The sequence below is a fragment of the Zootoca vivipara genome, chromosome Z1, assembly GCF_965207765.1.
Source record: "Zootoca vivipara chromosome Z1, rZooViv2.hap1.1, whole genome shotgun sequence".
In the NCBI taxonomy this organism is placed as follows: domain Eukaryota; kingdom Metazoa; phylum Chordata; class Lepidosauria; order Squamata; family Lacertidae; genus Zootoca; species Zootoca vivipara.
The window spans coordinates 50,330,851-50,357,198 of NC_142583.1; positions in this window are offsets into that span (position 1 = coordinate 50,330,851).

The window sequence follows — 26,348 nt, forward strand, 5'->3', positions numbered from 1 at the left end:
TAAGCACAATGGCAGAGAGACTTCATGCAGGCATGCACTGGCGTTGTCAAGGTTGCTTGGAAACCCCTAGACTTCAAGAGATTATTGTATGGATGAATAGAAATGCTGGGAGTCATTTCAAGTGCTCTGAGTTGGGCTTACTGCTCGTTTGACTTCTCCATTTAAAGAGCAATGCTTGAAAGGAGCAGCCGCAACTTCCCTGCCCACAGCAAGCTTTCAAATCTCATGCATTATTGGATAAAATCAATATATCCTGTTCAGTAGCTGGAAAGCTTCTGTTCCAAAGGAATGACATGCTGCTTTGGAGCCTGCTGACTGAATCTGGATGCAAAAGGAGTGACTGATTTGCTGGTGCTGCAAAGAGACAGACGTGTGTGTGTGTGTGTCAGTCCCACCCTTGCTTCTGTTCTCCTTAGGAGCCAGCTGGGCTTTGGATGAGCCAGTGGCTCCAGAGCTCAGACCTACCCCAGGCTAGAGTTAGAATTGCTGCTCTAAGAAACAACTAACCAACCAGCCTACCAAAACAACAACAACCCAACATGTGCAAAGTAAAGTTGACAATAACGACTGAAGATCTTGAACTGAAGCCTCTTTGCTCTAAAGAGGAAGTCTCTTTTGCTTAAAGTCCGTTTTCCTCAAAGAAAACGTCAAAGAATTCAGCATTCTTTTCTTGCTCTTTGGTTTTTTTCTTTTTAAATATATACACTATATTGGAAAAGGGGATGAGAAAACAAAAATGCCAACTGCAACAGGGGCATTGACCATCAGCCAGTGACTGGCACTTACAGTAGATACAATGGGCTGTATACAATGGTCCTCCTACTTGTTGTTGTTGTTGTTTAGTCGTTTAGTCGTGTCCGACTCTTCGTGACCCCATGGACCAGAGCACGCCAGGCACTCCTGTCTTGCACTGCCTCCCGCAGTTTGGTCAAACTCATGTTCGTAGCTTCGAGAACACTGTCCAACCATCTTGTCCTCTGACGTCCCCTTCTCCTAGTGCCCTCAATCTTTCCCAACATCAGGGTCTTTTCCAAGGATTCTTCTCTTCTCATGAGGTGGCCAAAGTATTGGAGCCTCAGCTTCACGATCTGTCCTTCCAGGGAGCACTCAGGGCTGATTTCCTTAAGAATGGATAGGTTTGATCTTCTTGCAGTCCATGGGACTCTCAAGAGTCTCCTCCAGCACCACAATTCAAAAGCATCAATTCTTCGGCGATGAGCCTTCTTTATGGTCCAGCTCTCACTTCCACTTAGAGTAGACCTATTGAAATCAATAGACAATTAACTTAGGCCTGTTAATGTCTGAGTAAGACTTGGAGGCAACCCATTGAGTACTAAAGATCACTGATTCTGGAATTCCCACCCCCGACGATGGTCCTTGAGATCTAAGATATCAAGGTCTATTATCCTTCATAAATAAATTGAGTTTATTAAATCCAATACACAAACCCCATCCTGTGGTGGTTTGTTTTTTCTTGTGGGAAGTTTCAGCAGCTCAAGGATTAGCCAGCTTTCCCCTTCCATGAAGGGTCTGATGTAAACCCTTGTACCAAGAGCTTAAAGTCTTAAGACTGTTAGAAATTTCCATCAGTCAGCCGGTATGTTCGTGAATAAAAAGTTAGTTGCTGATCTGACCCCACTCATTGCTCTCTGGAAAGAAGCCATCTAACTACAGACATTCAGCTGCGCCAAGTGAGGGAGAAAGGGGGGCAGTTATTAATACAAAAGTAATGGGGCCGTTTGCATTGGCATTTGAAGTCACATATATACCGTGGGACGCAGGTGGTGCTGTGGGTTAAACAGTTTGAATCCCTGCGACGGGGTGAGCTCTCGTTGCTTGGTCCCAGCTCCTGCCAACCTAGCAGTTTGAAAGCATGTCAAAGTGCAAGTAGATAAATAGGTATACAGCGGGAAGGTAAACGGTGTTTCCGTGTGCTGCTCTGGTTCGTCAGAAGCGGCTTTGTCATGCTGGCCACATGACCTGGAAGCTGTACGCCAGCTCCCTCAGCCAATAATGCAAGATGAGCGCCGCAACCCCAGAGTTTGTCACAACTGGACCGAATGGTCAGGGGTCCCTTTACCTTTACCTATATACCTAGGATGCAAAACCACCCATACATATAGATCAATTTGTTTGAACATCAGAGTCTAGATTTGCAACTTCAAATTACTGGTAAGACCCCTATGATCAAAGGGGGGGGGGGAGAGGAAAGAGACATTGCACCCTCTTTTGTAATTCCAGAACATCGTGAATAAAAATTATTTTAAAAAAATGATTTTGTAAATCTATGCTGAGCACAGTGTGAACTGTAGAATTTTATTGTATATAGAAAATTCCAGGCTGTTAAAACTGTGTGGGTCTCAAACAATGATCCTACTCATCCGAAACACTAGCCCTGTGCTGGGTGCCCCCACACGTGGAACAGTTCCCCATGTGTGTAGAGTGCCCTTCACATGCTGTCTGAATGTTCAGATGTTCTTTCAGCCTGGGTAAGTGGGTGTCTCCTCAACCATCCTAATACAACCATGCTCCATGTGAATTTCTTTGAATATACCCATTTTTGTATGCAATTTTGCCTAATATGATTATTATTTTTTTGCAAAGCAAGTTCCCCTAATTTCTCCTGCTGCCAGGGTTGCTATTTCTGTGGCTCTGACCAAACCAGTTGACATGGCCCAAACCTGGGACAGCATCTTCAGGGTCCAAAAGCCTGCATGAGTCATGTGACCTGTGTGGCATCGTGGACCTGAAAAAGTGCTTTTGGGGGGCATGGAACAAAATACGCTTTTTTCAGGGTGAGATCTTGGCCCAAAATTGTGCTAGAGCAAAATGTCCAAAATGGCCACTGTGCTCTTGAGGGGAAAACCAAGATGTCCTGTTTTTTCTGGGGCAGTTGACAGGTATGAGATGAGCCATTCCAGGTTAACCCTAGAATTTTTTTATCCCTCTTTAAGAAGAGTTCTATTTTCCTTTTTTACTTAGGAAATGAATGAATGGATACATGCACCCATGTGTATATGGCATCTTGAAAAATTAAAAGGCCAACAGCTTCCCCGATGTATGGGGTGGGGCGAACAAGATTGAACAGAGATGGCTCTACCATTAAGGCTAGGTGTAGAGAACCTTTGGTCCTCCAGATGTTGCAGAACTACAACTACCATCAGCCCCAGTAAGCATGACCAATATTCGGGGATGATGGGAGATAGAGCCCAGTAACATCTGGAGGGCCAAAGCTTCTGCACATTTCCATTAGGCAAAATGAGGCAGCTGCCTTGGGCAGGACATTCTGGGGAATTGTGACAGGACAGTGGTGCCAACCTCCTGGCTGTTTCTCATGAGTTCCCCAGGCACTTCCCTCTGAGCTGGGTTTGTCCCGCACCCTTGAAAATAGCCTGGTGCCCACAGATATCATAGAGGACACTATCTCCTAGCCACCATTGAAATAAGATTCAAATGACACGAGATCTGGGCATGGGATGGGCAGCAAAATCTTGCCTCAAGTGGCATGATGTCTCAGGGAAGTCCTGAAGCTTAACCATGTCCCATGTCCCACTTGTCTTTTTCCATGGAAACCCAGGAGAAATCTAGACTCGCACTGCGAGTCAAATATTCATTCTGAACTTAGTTTATGTCAGTCTTCATCTTAGGTGGCGATGAAGTCTAACATGCTCTCAAACAAAAGGATGGACCTATTCCCTACAGAGGATTAATAAATAAATAAATAAAAATCCTGCCAAATGGCATTTCATGAAGGGCCATGAATCCTAAGAAAGATTGGCACATAAAAGAGAAAACATTGCCCCATACCTTTTCCTAAATGGTATTTAGACATTGGTACTGACATCTGTTTACATGATCACATGATTGGAGCGACAAAAAGGGGTCAGGTCAAGGGTGCATCTTGTCCCACCACGTTTGTAGTTGAAACAAACAAGCTAATAAAAGTTAGGTTAGTTAATTTTTATAGCTCTATTAGTGAAATGCAGAGTTTATCATTGTGGAGGAAGGCAAAATCATGATAGATTTTAAAAAACAAACAGCATGCTCCGGACTGCACAAACACCAGCAAAGTGTAGGTCAGTGGCTAATCAAAGCTGACAGGGACAACAATGGGTTGGGGAGTGACCAAAGGGCAGAGTTCAAGATATGGGAAGAAAACCAAGAGACGTAAATCAGCTTAAGTCCAAAATGCTTCAGATCAATTGAGTTGGGAGACTTGGTGAAAGAACGAAACTAGATGTGACATTAATTGCATGATTGCAGTGAACATGGGCTGGGTTATCAACTATTCTGAAGCTACTATTCACTTGGGGTGGGGAAGTAGTGGGGAATTTCCATTGGCACTCATAGGATTTCCCTTCCTAGAACAATTTCCTAGGTGGAGATTTTCTTAGGGACCATCTCCTAGGTGGAGATTTTCTTAGGGACCATGGTGTGTGTGTGTGTGTGTGTGTGTGTGTGTGTGTGTGTGTGTGTGCATAGAAGGGTTAATTCCTGCCCTCAATCTTGATCCCCCAGCTGCTATTTAGAATTTGAAAATTATCACAGAATTGGTGTAAATGTGTAGTCTAATCCCCACTACACTAGACACTCATCAGCAGGAGCCCTTCTCCATGTGTGGAGGGTTTTCTAGTGGGAGCTCCCCACTAGTGGAATGCTCTTCCCAGGGAAACATTACTGATACCATCATTGTCAGCTTTCCAGCACCAGGCTAAGACCTTTCTGTTCGTCCAGGCTTAGGGTTCTTAAATTGGATCTGATGGCAGCTTTGTTTGTGGTGCTTTTTAGTGTTTAGTGTAAGGTTACCAGATTTTTTTCCAATGAATCCAGGGACACTTATTGTTTGCTTTGTACAGTACACGTGAATGCTGAGAAAGCTGTAAATCCAGGGACTGTCCCCAGGAAGTGGGGATATCTGGTAACCTTACTTTAGTGGGGTGGGGAGAATTTATCCTTTTTATTTTTACATTGGATGAGTACTGTAGAAATTACATTTATTAGATCTTGTTTTCATTTGTACCTTCTTCTTAACTCATTTTTAAAATCTTGCTTGAATTCTATGGATTCCAAACACTAAATGTAACAGTTAATAAGATAAATAATATTATACATCCAAAGCAGGATAAAGCTCTGTATCTATCTATATGCAATATTGGGTTTCTTAATCAAGCATGGTGGCAATAGTGTTACAGCTAAGAGAAGCTCAAAGACACTCTACAAAAGCCTCTGAAAAAACAGGCAGATGCCTTATACCAAGTCAAGCTACTGATCCATCTATCTCAGTAGTGTCTACACTGACTGGCAGTTGCTCTCCATGGTTTCAGGCAGAGTGTCTTTTCCAGTACTTCCTGATGATATTGGACATTGGACATGAGACGTTCTCCATGAAAAGCAGATGTTTCCTATTGAGCTGCACTCCCTCCCTCAAAAACGAGACCTTTATTCTTCACATGCTCTGTTCATTAGCAACAAAAGCTGAAGATGGCTCAGAACCAGTCCCATCCTTTGGCATTGATATCCTAAGGACACAGAAATGCCATGTCATTTCTTTGTTCTCCTCCCATACCTGCCATGGATCCAAGTTACAAGTCCTGAGGGACACAGCTGGTTGGCAGGAATGAGGGAGAAGAACGTAGCTTCAGCCACCCTGCCCAACCATACTGGTGTATTTAGTGATGAAAGCAATATCACCAGGTGACGACCTGGCTGGCAACCATCGTAGCTCTCATTTCACCCAACCATACTCTAGGGGTAGACTGATGTTCTCCCCAGGATTTATCTCCAGACATGACTTTAGAGATAAGTTTGCAGCAACAAGATATAAGCTGCAATTCTTCTTTGTTGGCAATAAGGGATTAAAAGGCAATCTGTGCACAATCTCATAAAATCGAGGCAAAATCTAGGTCAGGGGTCTTGGGTTTAGTCATATGATGGGGCTTCAGAAATTCACTAGTTGCAAATTCGAGGCCTAAATCATGCGAGATGTAGAAAAGTAGCAAGATACATTCATGATACTAGAAGTGTCAGGGGACAGAAATGTGGAAGCACGAGAATGTGCTAGCAGATATGTCCATGCAGTGATCTCATGTTGGGAAAGGAGCAAAAGTCAGCATGTTGTACGTGGAACATGACACATTGCATTATTAGCACAGCGTAGCAGGTTGGACAGTGTTCTCGAAGCTACCAACATGAGTTTGACCAAACTGTGGGAGGCAGTGGAAGACAGGAGTGCCTGGCGTGCTCTGGTCCATGGGGTCACGAAGAGTCAGACACGACTAAACGACAACAACAGCAGGCATATGAGTGGGATATCAGCTGCCAAGCTCTGCATTCAGATCTCAGCTCAGATGCAAGCTTATTACATAGCCTTAGGAAAGCCTCAATCCACCATCCATAAGATCAGGATGATAACAAGTAGCTGTGGTGATGGTCACAAATGTAAGAGTGGATTGGACAAATTCATGGAGGATATGGCCATCAATGGCCTCTGGTCATAATACCTCCAGGATTCTGAAGTTTTGCTTTGAATATTTCTTCTTCTTCTTCTTTGGCGATCACTCGTAGCCGAGTAAGATTGTCTTCCATAAACACGATTTTAACAATGGGTCCGTAAGTGACTGTGGAGGCCAATTCTGGATCCACACGTCCTTCCACAGTGGGGACATTGGTTTCCAGGCGGGAGTTGATCATGGTGTGGGTTTGCCAAGTGTGCCTTCCTCTTAGCACGTTTCTCCCTTGCGTCTTGAGATCGAGTGTCTTCAAAGCCCATGACACCTTTGGTAAAGGCTGTTCTCCAACTGGAGCGCTCGCAAGCCAGTGTTTCCCAGTTGTTGAATACTAGTCACCGGAGAACACAAGCAAGCAGGGCCGTCTTGAGCAGGTTGGGCGCCCTGGCGCTGAGGCGCGGAGATCGCTCCGGCGCCACCGCCCACACAGCGCGCAGCACAGCTTCCGCGCGGCTTCGCCGTGCAATGCCCCCCCTGCCGGCCCCGTGCCACCGGGACTACACCTAGAGCCGGGCCTACAAGCAAGAGGTGGTGATTGTGCTCATGCCTTGTTTATGGACTTTCCAGGGGTATTCTGTTGGCCATTGTGGGAGACAGGATGTTGTACTAGAGACAGTTCTGTGATGTGATCCAGCACAGTTCTCCTAATGTTCTTAAGATTATGTGCATGAAGTTCTTTGGGCAATTAGAAAAAGCTCCATACAAGCACCAGTTCTATTGTATAGCAAAGATGGGGAATCTGTGGCTCTCCAGATGTTGATTAACCACAGCTCCCATTATCTCTCACCACTGCCAGTGCTGGCTGGGGCTGATGCAGGTGGCAGTCCAACAATATTTGGAGGGCTACACGCCCCCCCCCAACAATGTATAAGATTACGCTGTAAGTTGTTTTGTGTTTCATTGATTTAATTGGGAAGTTAAGTATGTCTCAAAGAAACCAATGAGATCAACCTTGTATCCATTAATACTCACAATTAGCACAGGTGCATGGAGACTTCATAGGACCTACTAATGAGTATTCTGTGATGCTTTGTACTGGAAGAATGTTCTTGGGTTGTGCCTTACAAATGATAGGAAGCCAATCCATTTCCCAGATCAGTTTGGAAGCTCCCCTAGCACTTGTTGATTATGCTTTTCTTTTTAAACAATGTGCTGTAGAATATTCTCAAATGTTATGGAATCTCCCCTTCAAATTGAAACTGAAGTGAAGTAACCCCTAATAAGACATGAAATTGCTGCCATCTCATCTATACTTTCCCCCAGTGAAGCTCATTCAGCGTGGATGCAACTCTTAAAATGCACTGAAAACACACATGTTAATCTCTAAAGATGCGAGTAGCTTTGCTGAAATCGATGTCCTGAATGTTTGTAAAGATTTGTGGATATAGAACTATTTGCAGGCCCAGGAAGTAAATGATAAACCACACAGAATCCAGTAGTTCATAATAAGTCACCCTGGCTGTGTTCCAAGAATTGTTGCCAGTAATAAGAGTTTGGGAGGCTGCCTCTATCTAAAAAAAAGATTCCTTTTTACCATTAAGGCTTAGTGTGTGTGCTCATCCTTTGAACAGAGTGGGCTGTTTATTTATCTGTATGTGTGCATAATAGCCTGAGACAAGGTAAATCCCCCCACTTTTCTTTCTTGTCTTTCAGGTATTTTTCCATCGTTTCTTTGTGCCTGGCTGTTTGATTTGAGCAGGCTCCTTTTTTCTTTCAAATAGAACTGGGGAGTAAACAAAGCACCTTTGCATTATGAAGAAGGGGGCTGGGCTGGGAGAAGAGGCAGCTGAACAATCGACACAACAAATAACACTAACTCCTTTTGGCACTTCTTCTTTAAAAGCTGGAGAATTAAGTGCAAATGCTTGTGTTTAAAAACAAAATTAAAAAACCCCTATGCACCCCCCACTTTATCCCACCCTCCCAGAAAACCCCAAACCCAAGAAAACAGCATAAACACACACCAGAAATATTTGATCTGTTCTTTCTTTGTGTGCTAGTTTTTCTGATCTACTGAGGGGCAAGAAAGTGGCAATTACTATACTGCACAGAGAAAGGTATTCCATCCAGACGTGCATTTATCACTGAAGCCATTGTTGGAATAATAGGAAAGTTGCCTTATACCTGACTCAGTCAACACTCACTGGCAGCAGCTCCCCAGGGTTTCAGACAAGGGGTTACTCCCAGCCGGGGTTTGAGTGTGGGACTTTCTGCATGCAAAGCAGATGTTCTACCACTGAGCAGCAGCCCCTCCCCAGAGATCCTCTCTAGATTCACAAGCTGTTCCTGCTGATTCTCCCTAAGAGGAAAAGGCTACCACAAAGTGAAATGGGAAACTCTAGCTGTTTTTCTCTAGATGGCAGCATCTACCTTATGGTCTGTCTTCTTAATGTGAAGCAAAATTCGCATGCAAGACATGAAACGCTTAGCATTCCGATTTGGTTCTGAATGTGTAGATCCCTATGGTTGGAGTATTTGCATGGCAATGCTACTTACTCAGCAGTAAGTCCGACTGAGTTCAACGGGGTTTGCTTACTCTCAGAGTAGCAAAGGGAGTGCAGCCTTAGTTTGCAAAGCTTCTCTTGGTTTCTCAATTCCTCTTGTTGATGGCAGTCTCTTGTCTAGTCGAGGGCACTTTTCACATGCTTTCCCTCCCCATCTCTTTTCCGTGAGAATGGCATGGCATCTCTATGGTTGTGCTCGCCAAGATTAATGAGGTATTCAAATGGTGTTGCTGAGTGCAATGGTGCATCCACTATTAAGTAAATGGTTGCCATTTACTCCTCCGGAAAAAGGAAAGCAGAGCATTGTCCAAATTTGCAATGGGAGAAGCACCTTCCAGCCTAAACACTGGCTAACTCAGCCATTGCTGATGAGAAATGCTTGCACTGGTGTAGTGCATCTGCTGCACTATATGAATTTCCCCTATAGAAACAGAATATCAGTGGCACTGACTGGAATTTTACTTGTGTTATAATTATGTGATTACTAATACAGATAATAAAAGGCAACAGTTTCACTTGCAATGCATTTTCCTGAATGAACTCTGCTCCCCTTGTAGTCCATACATCAACATTATAAACAGATATATACATTAAGATAATGTGATCCTCATGTGGAGTGTCCAACTAGTGGAACAATCTTCATGGGTTCTCAACAGAACTCAGACCCTGCTCTCAGCAAACACCAGGACAACATAAGAAATTGGGATACTGTATTGGCCAACTTCCATAACTTCATAAACCTTCTCTTTCTCTGAACTGCTAGGACTCAGCTAGATTGGTAAAGAAAAAGTGATCTATATGTGTTGTATATGGAGTATAACATTGTGCCACCAGAAGGCACTGTGGAGTCCCGTTTCTTCCTACCGGATTTCCCTGTTTAAATTTATGATCTGTTTAACGGAAATGCTTCTTTGATGTGTCTAGATCTAGCCCTAGTCATTCAGATTTGGAATATCAAGGAACTTCCAAAGGCAGAGAAAGATATCATGACTTGGAAACTCCAGATGGTTCAGAAACATAATCTGACCCAGAATGCAGCCATCCGAGCGAGACCTGTTGGAAGCTGGATGGCTGTTGTGTCGGAAACAATAATGGTACCCGCTGTGCTGGTAAGCAATGCAGTTCTAAGCCTAATTTAAAGTGCTGTTTATAACCTTTAAAGCCTTAAATGGTTTAAGTCCATGTTATTTAAAGGACCATAAATGGGCATCCAGGAGAGGCAGCTCCCGCCCCACAGATTAACAACAACAACAACAAAATCCAGATTCCCAGCTTTCATTTTTTTAAAAAAGATTCACTTTATAATATTTGTATAACGTGAAATATAAAGCAAAAAGTACAGCCATTACTATTTTGTGTGTGTGTGTGAGAGAGAGAGAAACTAGCTTGCTCATCCCTTTCAGTAGTTTACTCTGCTCCCCCACCCTCAGCCTAAAAAATACATTCAGTTTCTCAGAGGCCTGTTTACACCTGTATCAATTTACCTGCACATTGAAATCAGTAAGGGAGGTTCTCCTTATTTGCCCACCACCGGGAGAAGTGAAATAGGCAGGTCCAAGGCACAGGGGGTTCACCATAGCAGCCCTACAGTTGTGGAATTCATTGCCAGCCAGGCTCCATCAAGCTGTCAGGAAAGATCTGAAGACCACCCCCCCCCCACAGAAGAAGGGCTTTATTGGTGGGTCTGTTTTCTACTGTTGGGCTTGACTATATCTTGGTAATCTTGGCTGCTTGGTTTTTTTGGTTGTTGCCAGTTTCTGCTATTTTTCCTATGAGTATTGATCAGTGTTTTGCTGAAATGTTTGTTATTTGTTTAACATTCTATTAATAGCTGCTTTGCTTCTGAATTGTGGGGGGAATCAGTGCAGTTTTGAAAGTTCATCATCTTTATGCAAAATGGCATCCAGTACTATCCAAATGAAGGATAATGTGTGGATGTTGGTACCAAAACATAAACCAAAACCCTCTCCTCAGTCTCAGGAACCATCATAGGAATTCAAAGTGCTGCAGTTTGGAATGGTGCAGTCTGCCATCTTGATTCAAAATGGCACCCAACAATTTCCAGATGTGGACCAAAATGTGCTTCATGCTGTTGGAAACCATCATGCCAAACTGAGCGACAATATATTGGCACTGTTTGGAAAATTTCAGTCTGCCATCTTGATTCAAAATTGGCTCCCAACGTCCAAACATAGATGGGAAACAGTTCCACCACCTTGGGAACAAGTCATGCCAAATTAAGGGATGATGTTTCAAGAGGCATCCAAACCAAATGAGAGCAGACAAGTAGAAAGACAAACCACTTTCCAAAATATATAGTAGGTTGTATTGTATATTTGCCAACTTGTGAGAGTTTTCTCAAAGATGAGGAATACAAATTTATTGAATAAGTAAGTAAGTATATATTCCATACCTTTGAGAAAATTCTCACAAATTTGCAGTTCACATTCAGGTGTGCTTTCTCTGTATGAACAGTGAGAGTGAGTGTGCCAGGTGGATGGAGAGAACATAATACTTCCATTCTCAAATTCTCTGTCAAGTAATGGGCCAGATTGTTGTTGTTGTTACTTGGGTGGGGAGAGAGACAATATCATCCTATATGGCCCTGTTTTAAAAACAGAATGCCTAGCAATGGTGCAGAATAGTGTAAATAGACAATTTCAAAGAAAATCAGAGTGCTGCCCAAGGAATGGAATCTGATAACCAAAATAACCAAGCAAGGATCAGAGAGCATTCAAATGAGTGAGGAAGAAAGAAGGGCCCCAGAACTCTGAGCCAGGAAATGGTTGTGAAGCACCAGCCCCACTGAAATAACATTTGAAGATATTAAGAAATACCTGTATAAATGGGTTGCGACTCCACTTTGCCATGCTGTTCATAATGTGAGAAGAGCTGTGAGCCTTTCTCAAGCCAAGAGGAACAGAAGGGTCATGTTTAATATAATAATAAAGTGATCCAAAGGCATTAGGACAAATAGCATACTCCAGATACACTTTCAAAGGGCAGAAGAGCTATCATATTGAAATCAGATGCCGTGTACATCACACATAATTTCTTCCCGCACTCCACTTCTGTCCTGCTCTGCTTCTTTCTAGCTCTGGAGATACATCTGTTTCTCCTCCCTCAGTTGATATGATCCAGTTAAATCCAGGCTTTGGAGACACTTGCATGAAACATCCGCGATTCCTTGATTTTTCAGAACATAAATCTTGCGACGAGCCTCACTATGTAGGCCTCTGTTATGAGATCATTTTCCCTATGAAATGCTATTCCCCCCCCACCCTTTGCAGCTATATTGAGACCCATGCAAACATAGCACTGTCAAAACTGATCACCATATAACACACCAAACAATTGTTTCCCCAGAACACTGATGAAGAGAGTGAAAAGGGTAAGAAAAGAAAAAAAGCTGCTAGCTAGGGCTCTTCAGCATTTTAACAGGCCGCTCTGGCATAATTGGAGATCTCGAGAGAATGCAGACCCTAAACATATCAAGTCACAAAGGGCTTTGCTCAGACGGAGATTCTGAAAACAGGCAACCTGCTATCAACAAAGATGGTTCTCTCTCTCTCTCTCTCTCTCTCTCTCTTGGTTTATTCCCCTCTCAGAGCTACAATTCTCAGAGCTGTTTAACATTCCTTTTTCACAGAGAACTCTTGGAATTGTAGCTCTGGGAGGGGAATAGGTGTCTGCTAACAACTCTCAGTACCCTTTAACTACAGCTACCAGGATTCTTGGGGGAGAAGCCATGACTGTTTAAAGTTGCATCATAGTATTTTAAATGTATGCTGCATACTTCCCAACATTTCTCCAACGAAAATAGGGGCTTCCTATTCCATCATCATCATCATCATCATCATCATCATCATCATCATCATCATTTTATTATTTATACCCTGCCAGTCTGACTGGGTTGCCCCAGCCACTCTGGGCGGCTTCCAACATATATAAAAACATAGTGAACCATTAAACATTAAATACTTCCCTATACAAGGCTGCCTTCAGATGTCTTCTAAAGGTTGTATAGTTACTTATCTCTTTGGTTTGGGGGTCGCATAACTCCATACCCTTCAACATTTTTTTTCTGGTGAAAATAGGGATATCCTAAGCAGGACATTCCGGGATCAAATCAGAAACTGGGGCGGCTTCTGTAAACCTGGGACTGTCCCTGGAGGGTCTACTTGGAGAGTCTGCGATAGTGTCACAGTGGCTCTACTTGAATACTGCCTACTGTGTTTAGGATCAGAGTCCTAACATTACATAGTTTTAAAATGACATGGCCTTTTCCTCCATGAATTTATCTAATCCCCTTTTTAAAGCCACCCAAGCTGGTGACTGTCACTTTATGTTGTGGGAGCAAATCCCCCAGTTTAATGATGTGCTGTGTGAAAGAAGCAGTTGCTGGGAACCACAGAAGGGGAGGAGTGCTCTTGTGCCTCTGTCCTCATCTGGGTGGCCATTATGAGAACAGCAAGCACAGCTTACTATAGAGGTCAGCTGAAGCTGTTATCAGTTTTATTCCCATTTATTTCAGACAGACAGTGAGGTTGTCTGGATCCTCCATAATAACTAAGTGTTCGAATTATATTTCAGTTCCAGAGAAAATGGCAAGAGTGGAAGCAACCAGTGGCAAAATGGGTTTGTGTAGGACAAAGCAAGTGTGGGGTTTCTTTGGGGGGAGAGGGGGGACAAATCACTGATACTGTTGCATCCCAGTAGTATCTGGTTTTGAAACAGTTGAATTAATTAGGTTAATTCCTTTCTAATATTTAGAAGTTAGGAAGGCAGACTGAGACAAACCTCATCCTAAGTCTTCCAGGCATTTCCCTTCTTAATCCATTTCACTGGCAGGAGGATTCATCTTACTTCTTTCAAAGAAAAGTAAAAGGAAAGGGAAATGAAAGATGTGTCAAGTTGGTTTGATGCTCTCTAACAATAAGAGAATAATATTCCCAGTTCAGTCTGGACATAGCTACACTAAGGAATAAAGCCCCCTTTCCAGCAAATGCTGGGAATTTTAGTTCTGTGTATGATGGGCACTTGCTCAGTTTAAACAACCAAACAACGTGTCACTAATGATATTTTCATAAAATCTGCAGCTGGCAATTTATCTGCATGAATGCAAATGTATTTTTATTATAGTTTGAGCAGGAAGTATACCAAGGTCCGCCCCTGGTCCAAGCAGTTTTCCTTTTGCCACCACTTTCCTGCTCTTTGCCTTTGAATCGGAGCAAATTTCAATCCACAGAAAACTCGATTGATGTATGTTCTGATTCCACAAAAAAAGAATAGGTTTTCCCAGGGGAAAGCAGCAGGACAAATGGAAGTGTGGACTAGCACACCCTAGTTCTGAGAGTGGGATAAGGGAATCTCTAGCAGAGAACTATCAGTGCCTCACCAAATTACTATCCATAGGATATTTTCATTTAGACTGGTATAAAACGAAAATAGGTTGGTTGGGCAGATAAGACCAAGCTTCTGATTTCTCTAACAGACTTTCCCCAAAGGACCAAACTCTGATGCCATTGGCAGCCAGGTGTCATCCTTCCCAACGTGAAAACGGGCTCTGTTACCTGCTATATACATTTCTACATACACATTCCTAAAACATGTACATGTGCACACACACACACACACACACTATGTACAGTTGTGTTTTTACAGTAGGATCTGGACTGCATTGCATAAATTGTGTTTGACATGAAGTGCAGTTACAAATATTTCAAAATTGTGTGGGGGGAAAGCTCAAGAAACCCATTCCCATTGTTATCTCTTCATATTTTATTATTTTCACAGGAGTACCAAAAGCTAAGTAACTAAGACCAGATTAGCAATGGAAACTTTTTCTTAGAAACAATTCCCAAAAGATGCTTGCCCATAATCAGTCTGATAGGCATCTGAGCAAAATCAAATGTGAGTTGTCCAGCACAGGCAGGACAAAGAACCAATAAACATTAAAGTTGTTGGTTTTATTTTGCCTTCTTTGCACATGGATGCTTCAAAAATCCTTATCTGTATTTCTCCTTGAATTTTGGATTTTTGAATTGCTTGCTCTTGTTTCTTAAATGGAACTGATGCGTTAAGTGAACCACCAAACAATTCTTCTGTTTTTCTATAACAAGGTCCTTGGAAGGTTGTTGTGTGGGTGTGTTCTGCAATATGGCATTGATGCAATAATGGAGCAACAGAGGTGGATTTATAGTCGACCAACTAGATATCATTTTGCCTTATTGGTTGTTCTGCAAATGCTTCCTCAATGTTGTCCAATGTTTACTACCTGGAGGTGAAAATTGGTAGTATAGCTGCAGATCAAAAGCAGGACAAAACAACAAGTGTGGAACATTGGTGGTTATAAAAAGTTGCAAGCTTTCAGCAGGAGGCTACAGGACATGGACTGACCGGAAATGAAGCTGAATGTCCACCTTGAAACCTCTGCAGGTGTGGATGCCAGGGACTGGATGAATGCAGAGGAATGGTGGGAGGAACCAGCTGCGGAGCCCCCAAAGGAAGAAGACTCAGACCCCAGGGATTGGTGGAGGGATGATGATGAGTGATCAGAGAGAGAAAACTGGGAGGTGTCTGAAGCTGAAAAGTTAAGAGGGCTTAATGAGCAGGGAGTGTCTGTGGCACAGAGAAGTCCAGAATAAGAATCAGTAACTGCAGCAGAAGAGTGGGATGAGGGAGGCCAAGAGGCAGAGATGTCAGGCTGGTGAGTGTCTCCCCCTCCTGCTGTGATAAGCTCCTCTCCCTCCTAGTCTCCCAGAACCAGGAGAGGCATGAAAAGGGTGGAGGAGAAATTAGTTATGCAGGTGTAGTCTCAGATTGCTTGGGGAAAACCCAGGAGAGGAAGGGACTTAGGCAGCTGTGGGATGGTCTCTGCAACTGCTTTGGAAAACATACCGAAGAAGAGTTGGTGTACTCATTAGGTCTGACACTCCTGTGCAGATCCTGGTTTTTTCATTTATCTTTAATGAAGAGTTAACTCCACTTGCTTTGTGTGATTTACAGCTGGCTCACTCCTAACAGAGAATGTACAAAAAGTGGGGTCGGTTGTAACCAACCCAATACCATCAGAAGCCAGAAATAAATCATGAATGCACAACAAAAATTGCATCTGGATGGGACATTTCTTATCCATTACTTGTTTTTCCCCACAAGAAGAATGTTACAAGCTTTTTCTGGGCCCACAGAAATCTTGCTTGGGGGCACTGGATCAAAATAGCCTCATATGCTAGTTTTCCTTTCTACCTGCTGAGCCTTGCCACTCATAGAATGCTGCTCTGGAGGGTCTCCAGTCTCTGAGACTAGCTGTGTGTGTCTCTGTGTGTGTGAACATCCCAACTCCTTGGATCTCAGCCTATTTATTGAACCCCTCTCCCCTTCTTTTAAGGAGCTAAGAGCAGTATAACCGAGGTTATGAACTTGCATATAAAAATGAGAAAGGATTGGTACCCTACCTGATGGGAATTTAGCAGTAACATTTCAAATTGGAAAGAGGCTCCTACACTTTTCCTGAAGGCTTCCTGCGTTGCAAGATATGTGGATATTATATTGACCACAGCCTGACTTACGAATGGAGCTTTACAGCTACCCAACTGAAGTACTGTATTTAGGAAAGGGATAACAGCTGCACTCAATGGAGTTTTTATTGTCCTTTCAAGTAACTCAAGCCAACAGCAGCAGCATTAAGCAAAGTGTCATGGCAGAGCAGGGAGCAGCATGGCCCGTTCCTTGAGGTCATGCTATAAGTGCACAGTTGTTTACCTTTATGATTGCATTGTGCTCATCATACCTGTAGATGGTGGGAACTACTCAAAGGCTGCACCCCATTTCTGTTTAAAGGCATAATTCCTAAAAAGTATAAATTGCCTGGTCTTCCAGAAAAAAGGCACAACATAATTTATCAATGACTTGATTTCAGTCTGCTCTCTGTCCTAAAGAGTCATTTAACGTAAGTAAGGAACATGCCAAATGCACACACAATTTAGGAAAGACTTTAAGTCTATGAAAACCATTTGGAGTCACTACAGAATTGATAAATGGAGGAACTCTTACCCACAATCAGTACAATAATCCGAAAAAGCAACATTATTAAGCCTTTTTGGCAAACAAATCACCTTTAAAGGGATTTTGGAAAGACTTGGCTATCCATATGTATAGAAAGAAAAGCTAAGAACCATACTGGAAGGATTGCATTAGTGAGCCACAGTGCTAACTCTTGGAAATGAATTTTGACAAGTTCTCTTGCTCGGTGCTTTTAAAACTTCTACTCTGATTGTGGATACTCCTCTGTGTTCAGCAGAATGTTACAGGGAGTCTTCACAGAAGCAAGGAGTCGCAGAAGCTTCAGCTGGGTCATAGGTGATGTATTTACATGGAGTGGGATTTATAAGGCAGCAATCATGAGAAATAAGCACTGAGATTTAATGGGAGGAAGACTAGAAGACAGGAATGGACTGGCTAGTGAGGAGCCAGGAGAGAAAGGAATTTCTTTGGAATGATACTGAGAATTTGTACAAGGAAGTACGATAACATCAGTTCCAGGTTGAGGAACCTCTGTTAGGCCTTGGTGGACTTATCAGGCAGAACCATTCCAAATGTTGTCACTTTACTTCTGCTTCAGATTTTTTTCTGGAACCAAATAACATGGAAATGAGTCCTAAGCATGTACTATACTCTATTAGTTTTCCAGAAGTGGCTTTTATATCATAGGAAAGCTCAGATATAATGCAGAAATCAACAGGGAAATCGGGTCCTCCCTCACAAGAGTTGCAGTGGGACCTGGCAACCAGACCCTGTGTTGTGGGTAGGAACATTGGAGCAGCCACAACACCCTATTGGTGGTCCCTCGATCTTGGGAGCAATTGGGCTAGTGGGACGCCAGTCAAAGCGATTGACGGACCACTATTTAACCCAGTGCAAGTGTCCCTGAGCTTCCTCTTTCGGGCTCAGTGCATCGGAAGACCCGCCCACCTCTTCCTATATTTAGGGCTTGCGCTTGACCTTGCTATGCCGTCGTGTGTTGCCTGTCATTGGGACAGGGGCATGGCAGGAATTTCCCCCACTTGGCTGATTGGCTGGTGCCACGGGTTTCGCCTGCCGTGTAGCAAATCGTCACAACTTGTAAGGTTGCGGATAGGCTCTGGTTCAGGTGGATAGGGGTGGCAGATGTTGACAACCAGAGGGCATTGGGTGGCCTGCTGGCTTGCCTCCAGCTGGCGCGGTCCCTCCAGCCGACACGCTGGCTGCGACTTGGACCTCTGGAGCAACGCAGATAATGGCTGCTCCAGTATTCTCCAAATACTGAGAAAATGAAATAACCTGTCATATGAATACACTACAGCTATTACCAGATTCACGAAAGGAGGCAAATATAGAGGTTATCCCTGAAAGAAGGTCAAGATATTTCAAGGATCACTGTATATAGAACTATTTTGGCTTTAAACACAGACTATAAGGGACCCAGGTGGTGCTGTGGGCTAAACCACTGAGCCACTGAGCCTAGGGCTTGCTGATCAGAAGGTCGGCGGTTCGAATTCCTGTGACGGGGTGAGCTCCCGTTGCTTGGTCCCAGCTCCTGCCAACCTAGCAGTTCGAAAGCACATCAAAATGCAAGTAAATAAATAGGAACCACTATAGCGGGAAGGTAAACGGTGTTTCCATGTGCTGCTCTGGTTTGCCAGAAGCGGCTTTGTCATGCTGGCCACATGACCTGGAAGCTGTACGCCGGCTCCCTCGGCCAATAATGCAAGATGAGTGCACAACCCCAGAGTCGGTCACGACTGGACCTAATGGTCAGGGGTCCCTTTACCTTTATAAGGGGAAAAGGTGTGAAATGAATAAACTAAGTACTTTGAAAGGGAATCATACGCATTGTATGCTAAGATTACATAAGCCAAGGTGTGGCCTGCTTACTTGACACACTGAAAGGATTGTCCAGCTTTTCCACTGTGAACAAACCTGCAGATATCAATTGTGTGGACTGTGGATCTAAGGATAAGAAAAGATAAAAGTTTTGTTTTCCTGTGGCAATCAATATTGCTCTTTCATACAACCAATCTTGAACTATTTTAAATCTTTTGTTTAGAAGGCAGATTTAGCCAGTTGCCATTTCTAAACATGTTATATTCAAACAAGACACCTTAAGTAGTCTATACTATAGCAGAAGAAAATCTACCTACAAAATATTATCAGCATCTAGCCCAACATTATCAATGCCAGAAACGTGAGAGTGGCTGCATTCAGACAGTGGATTATTCAGCTTCCCAATGTTCCCTTACCTGATCATGTACCTTTGCAAGGGACATTCAAACTGTGCCTGCAAAGAAAGGAAGAAAAGAATCAGGAACATACTTAGTATTGGAAGTGCACCCTGCAGAAGATGTGTTTGTGTGTGCTCTCAGGTTACCGGCTAATGACTGGATTCTGTTCCCACACCTGCAGTACATGAACCAAAACACAGCTACCCATCAAAATTCACCAACTTCTGTGACGTAGTGTTGCAACCCAAAAACGTGTACAAAAATGCATATATTGTACTGGGGGAAGCATGCATAAAAATGCATATAAGAAGCTCACATGTCAATGTAGTTCTGGGACTAACCCTCTGGCCAGATCCAGTTCCAGACCCTGGTCTACACAGACCAGCAGCTGCTCTCCCCAGTTTATTTGACTAGTTGTAAAGGTAAAGGGACCCCTGCCATTAGGTCCAGTCGTGACCGACTCTGGGGTTGCGGCGCTCATCTCGCTCAATTGGCTGAGGGAGCCGGCGTATAGCTTCCAGGTCATGTGGCCAGCATGACAAAGCCGCTTCTGGCGAACCAGAGCAGCACACGGAAATGCTGTTTAAAGGTAAAGGTAAAGGGGCCCCTGACCATCAGGTCCAGTCGTGTCCGACTCTGGGTTGCGGCGCTCATCTCGCTCTATAGGCCGAGGGAGCCGGCATTTGTCCGCAGACAGCTTCCAGGTCAAGTGGCCAGCATGACAAAGCTGCTTCTGGCGAACCAGAGCAGCACACGGAAACGCTGTTTACCTTCCCCCTATTTACCTATTTATACTTTGATGTGCTTTCTAACTGCTAGGTTGGCAGGAGCTGGGACTGAGTAACGGGAGCTGACCCCATCGTGGGGATTCGAACCGCCGGCCTTCTGATCGGCAAGCCCTAGGCTCTGTGGTTTAACCCACAGCGCCACCTGCGTCCCATTTGTAAAGGCTTGCATTATTATTTTTTCCCATAAGATTTTATTAACACTTGTTCATAATACAATATGATAAAAGAAACTAATCTTAAAAAAGAAAGAAAACATAGAATCTTCTCCCAAAGGTGGCTCCTAACCCATGTCACTTGCATACAGTGGGCACTCACAGTCCTCACCTGGGAGCTTTCCTTTCTTCTCCTAGTCTCTCAGCCTGGGAGATTTTCCCTTCCCTGTCCCTCACTCAGGGTCCTTCCACCAACCATCCACCACCTTCATGTGTGTAATCCTTGGAACCCAATAATGGTCCAGAGGCCTGCATTAAGAAGACTCTCCAGCATATTCCAGTTCCCAACCAACTCAAGAAGTAGTGATGGAAAAGATGTGGCTTGGATGCTCCAGGGAAGAAACATCTTTTGGCACTACCTCTTTTCTATAGGTAACTTACAGCACAGTCCTGTGCATGTCTGTTCTGTTCAATGGGACGTAAACCCAGGTAAATTTTACAGCATTAGTCACATTACTGTCAGCTATTGAAATGCTACGCCAAATCAATCAGGGTTAAATTAAGAAGCAACATTTGCTACATCTATTTCAGTGACATGTATATTGGCAGTAGGGATTCAACCATCACCTCTAAAACAGTATTGAGTTTTATAGCTTATAGTTCATGTTCAGATGCAGTTTCGCTGTGGTTCGTGTTTGGACTGCAGCGCTTTGTTTTCCAGAGCAACTGATAAAATAAGATTAGACTACAAGCTGAGAACTTTTTACTGGCCTTGTGCTCAAGAACGTCATGTCTGATTTTGGAAAGACGAAAATGTGGAAGCTAAGCTATTTATTCAAGACAGTGAATGGGAGAACTGGTGAATGTGAATGTCATAGGCGCTTGTGGTTAGAATTTCAATGTAACATTCCAGTTTCCTGTATGCTTTCTTGCAGGAAACTGATTAATTTAGAAGCTTGACTTGTGGGCTGCTTCCCCCCCCAAAAAAAATCCTGACACATCCCATACTTTGCTGTCACTTGCTAAAAAGTGGCCTTTCTTCTGGCTGTAGAAATGACTCCTTTCTGATCCCTAGATTTCAGAATCTAGACAGTAAACTGGTCACACAAGATAGTGTGGTGAGATTCATAGAGCTTTTATTTGTAATACCAAAACTATCTGGTCTGATACACCATCAGTTTATGAGAGCACTGTTCTTTCTCCCATGAACCTCTTGGAAACCCACCATGATCCTGGAAGATGAAGGTATAATTCAGAGAAACAAGACCAGGAAGGGAGGAAGGGGCATTTCTTTGCTTCATCTCTTAGCTGCTTGCTTATAATCTCCAATGATGCTAGGTATACACTTACTAAGCGCACTAAACTGTGATCTTTGCTAGGGATCAATGGACATAACTGCAGATTCAAGGAAACATTTAGATGAAACTGTGCAGAGAATTCATGACAATGTGCTTCTGGAGCAGATACTAGGCAGACAAACTGGGATACTGAGGGGTCTGAAGTAATGTGTACAGTGGGATCTAGGCTGGTGAGGGAATGGCCAGGTGACCTCTTCACCATGTGCACATTTGATTTGAGCTGACAGTTTATTTATTTTTGTCAAGGATTGAGCATGTGGCTAAAACCAGGTAACCTGAATCCCTGACAATGTCTGTGTTATGCTGCAACATCCAGTCTTAATTTTGATTATACCTACAAGCACCTTTGGCATGCAAAGAATATTCTCTGCCACTGAGCTGTAGCCCCTCAACATTCTTCTGCGTCACATGGCGTGTACAGAGAGCCTGTACAATGCCAGGGGCAGACTTGGGTAATCTTTGGTAGCATGGTGCCCTGAATAAGCCCAAAATTTGGCATCCCCAAATGGATCTTCTCAGTGATGGATCTTCTCAATTTTGCAAGCCCTCGGCTCAGCACCCTGTGCATGAGAATCGCCCACACAGCCCTAAATCCAGCATTGGCCATTAATGAATAACTGGAAAGAGTCTCATGTGTATGGCATGCAGATAGTTTGGTCGGTGAGAATGGAAATCTTGCCCTTGACCAGTTTCCGGTTTGCACGGGCTACAGCCCTTCATGCATCTAGATCAGGCATCCCCAAACTGCGGCCCTCCAGATGTTTCGGCCTACAATTCCCATGATCCCTAGCTAACAGGACCAGTGGTTGGGGAAGATGGGAATTATAGTCCAAAACACCTGGAGGGCCGAAGTTTGGGGATGCCTGGTCTAGATATACCCCGTTTTCCCTATTTTAAGATGTAGTCATAAAATAAGCCATAGCAGGATTTTTAAGCATTCAATGAATATAAGCCATACCCCAAAAATAAGACATAGTGATAGGCGCAGCAGCAATGCCAGCCGCAGCAGGAGGAGGGGAAAAAAATTAAGACATCCCCTGAAAATAAGTCACAGTGGGGTTTTTTTGGAGGAAAAATAAATATAAGACAGTGTCTTATTTTCGGAGAAACATGGTAAATGCCCAATTCAGGCATTCAAGGATACACATAGTGGGAGGCGAAGAGCCTGCCACTCTCAACTTTTGAGCATTCATTAAATATACAGTTTGAATGCTTTAAAAAAAGGGTTCTTGTGTTTCCAAGATTCCACTACAGCAAGATACAGGGTGGCAATATGCAAATGAAGAGGCAGGGCCCTGCAGTTGGCAATGAGTCATTGGCTTCTACTGAATTCTATAAGACAAGAGTTGAAATCTGCAACATGTTTGAGAAGAGGCACTCAGGCTGTGTTCACCAGGCACCCCATGCCTGAATGTGCTTTTTTCTTTTACTTTCCCCCATAAAAATGAATGGCTGAGACACTCACATCTGAAAGATATGTCATGTGCTCTTAGGAATACAGGATTGTATCCTGTGTTAGGCATATTCAGAAGAAACCTATTGCATTCATTCATTCATTCATTCATTCATTCATTTGTTATATTCTATTCCAAAGTTGCTCAGGGCAGGAAACAACAAAGCAGCAAAACAGTGCAATTAAAAAATAAAATAAAATTTAAAGCATTAAGAACTTCTACAAATATTTAAGTACGGTCACATATCCTCACCTCTAATAATTTCAAGGTTGACAGGAAGAGCATCTTTCAGACATCAGATGCCTGGATGAACAGGGATGTTTTAAATTCCTCCTGAATGTTTTTAATGACGGAGGTGTAAATAATGTTAAGAATTAATGGACATAACCAACTTAGGTCCATTAATCTCAGTGGATTGTCTATGGGTAGAATACAGTTAGATGCAATCAACGGTTGCAACGGAGCCAAATTATTTCACAGAAATTATAATCAGATGCACAAGGCCTCCATCTGTTCCTAATTTATGTAAGTGCGGGGAAGAGAGGAAATTTGACTGTTTAAGTTCCAGAGAAGATCAAGTCACAACATCCACTCTGATGCTCAGTAAAGAAACTGCTTAACTTCCCATCTTCTCACTAACCGAATTTGACAATTTTAAAACCATCTTGAATCTCAGGCCTACTGACTGCCATAGATCACACTAATAAGATAGAACAGGATGGGGCATATGATGCCAGTGAGTTGATGTGTGCTGTTTCGAAAGACTCATTAATGAATGGCAGCTTTTTTGCCGAAATATTGTTGATGTCCCCAGAAGTCTGAAGATGCTGAAGACAAAGGTGTGCTATTTTTTTTTGTGATGAAATGTCTGCTAAATTTTGTGACAGCGTCTGCTAAATCCCTATAATTAGCATGGGCCCCTGTTAAATGTCAAGGGGTATTTGATGAAACAGGGCATGAACTCTGTAGCAACACTCTGGGGATCTGTAATGCTATCCAGCGTGACGTTTGGAATTTAACTACTAGATAGGGTTTCCTTATCTAGGAAACGCAGGGGAGAAAGGCATTTGTCCAGTCTAATGACCACTGTTAACAGATTTATGCCCCTCCCTCAATACCGACTCTGTCCCCTCCGCCTCACACCAAACAAATGCATTATCGAGATAATCAAACAACATTCCAAAAACCAGAAACAAAAATGAAGAAAATAACCCAGTTTGGTTATATCTTATTGTAGGTTTGGTTATTAATATACGGGGAAAGAAAATAGAAATCTTATAGTCACACACACACACACACAAAACATATGAATAGGATACAGTTTGGTATATTGCATATATCCATGCACAGACACACCTATCTATATGGATACTGCTGTTGTGTTGCCATGTAGTGCATTGCAGTTCCTGGGCCATAACTCAGATTCAGAACACATGATTTGCATGCAAAAGGCTGCATGTTCAATCCCTGCCGTCTCCCATTAAAACGGCCTTGGGTAGGTGATATGGGAAAGACCAGGTTCTGTCTTGTGGAGCCTCCATCCATATAGAATACTGTGGGCTGCATATGTTTCTATACATGGAGGGGATTAAGAGGGCTTCCAGTGAGACTGTGGATTTATACACACGGGCTCCTGAGGAACAGGGGGACAGGCCCAGTGTCACCATGCTGCCCCCAGAGGGGACCCGAGCACCATGGTGTCTTTTTCTTCATTTTCATAAAATGTGGGTGCGCAGTCTTCAGAGGACTGCTGGGCCAGACAGCTGGAGACACTACCATATTAATTTCACCCATAATGTCCCTGGGTCTCACCTGCAATGTAGCAGCACTTTGCAATGCTATGCTAGCACAGGGCCCAGAGGTATAATGGGGAAATTATTGTGCTGGAAGCTCCAGTCTCCTGGCCTGGCAGAGCAAGGTGTTGGATGGCTCTGAGAGAAGAACCAGTCCTTTCAGCTCCACCACTTGTCCCCACTGCCACGACCCACTGCTGCTTTCCCCTGTCACCCAGTAAGCTTGTGTGGGTGCACCAGCCAACTGGAGGGAGGGCTGCGGCCTCCAGGGTTGTGTCTGTGGGTGCTACTGGCCCCCTCAAAAAAGGCTTTGGCCCTGTAGAGTGAGATATGCTTTGCACTAAAACAGGGCTCAGCAACCTTTTTCAGTGGTGGGCCGCTCCACCGTCCCTCAGACTATGTGGTGAGCCAGACTATATTTTGAAAATAATAATAATGAATGAATTCCTATGCCCCACAAATAACCCAGAGATGCATTTTAAATAAAAGCACACATTCTACTCATGTAAAACACTAGGCAGGCCCCACAAATAACCCAGAGATGCATTTTAAATAAGAGGACACATTCTACTCATGTAAAAACATGCTGATTCCTGGACCGTCCATGGGCCTGATTGAGACGCATCCGGCCCACAGACCTTAGGTTGCCTATAGAGTTGCCAGACTCAATAGAGGACAGGACTTCTGTGCCTTTAATTGCCCTGCTCTCTTTTGAGTCTGGAAACCTTAAAGAGAAACCATCAGACCCTTTGTTTAATTTCAACGGTCTGCTGGTTTCTCTTTAAGGTTTCCAGACTCAAAAGAGAGCAGGGCAATTAAAGGCACAGAAGTCCTGTCCTCTATTGAGTCTGGCAACCCTAGTTGCCTACCCCTGCACTAAACTAATGCTACATAATCTCTCTTGGTCACTCTATTTGCAGGCAGTAAAGGTACTTGTGCTTTCCCAGTGTTTCATTTACCTGGTATGAAGGACAGTGGAGACTCTGATCTGAAGATATTTATCGCATATATACAAACTGAGCATAGGATGGAGGAGCTCACAGCATTAACATTCCAACATATATTGCCTCCTCATTAGGTTCCCAGGGAAATCCCCAAGCCATAGCTTTGGGTCCAGCCTGGAGCAAGACAACCCTCTGTGTCTCCGGCATCAGGCAAAACTCATGCCTGAACAGCCACCTACCCCCGCCATCCTATTGCTTTCCTGCTTAGGCAGCCAGGTGAGGAGGGGAAAGACCCCACCCCAATTTGTCTCTATGGCAACAGAGCTTTAAGATGCTGCTGATGGGTACATAGCTGAGTAGCTTAACAGAGGAACTGGTTTGGCAAGTTGAGCAGATTGTCTTTTCTAGATTAAAACCTCACAGATACGGGATCACAGGCCTGAAAGGGACCCACAGGGCTACATTCCCTTCTAAGAAAGTTTCCAGGGGCCACATTCCAGTGGTGGGTGGGACCATAGACAAAAATGGATAGACCAATGGATGTTACAGACTCTTAGCTTTGTACTGTAGGCTACATTTTAGCCATG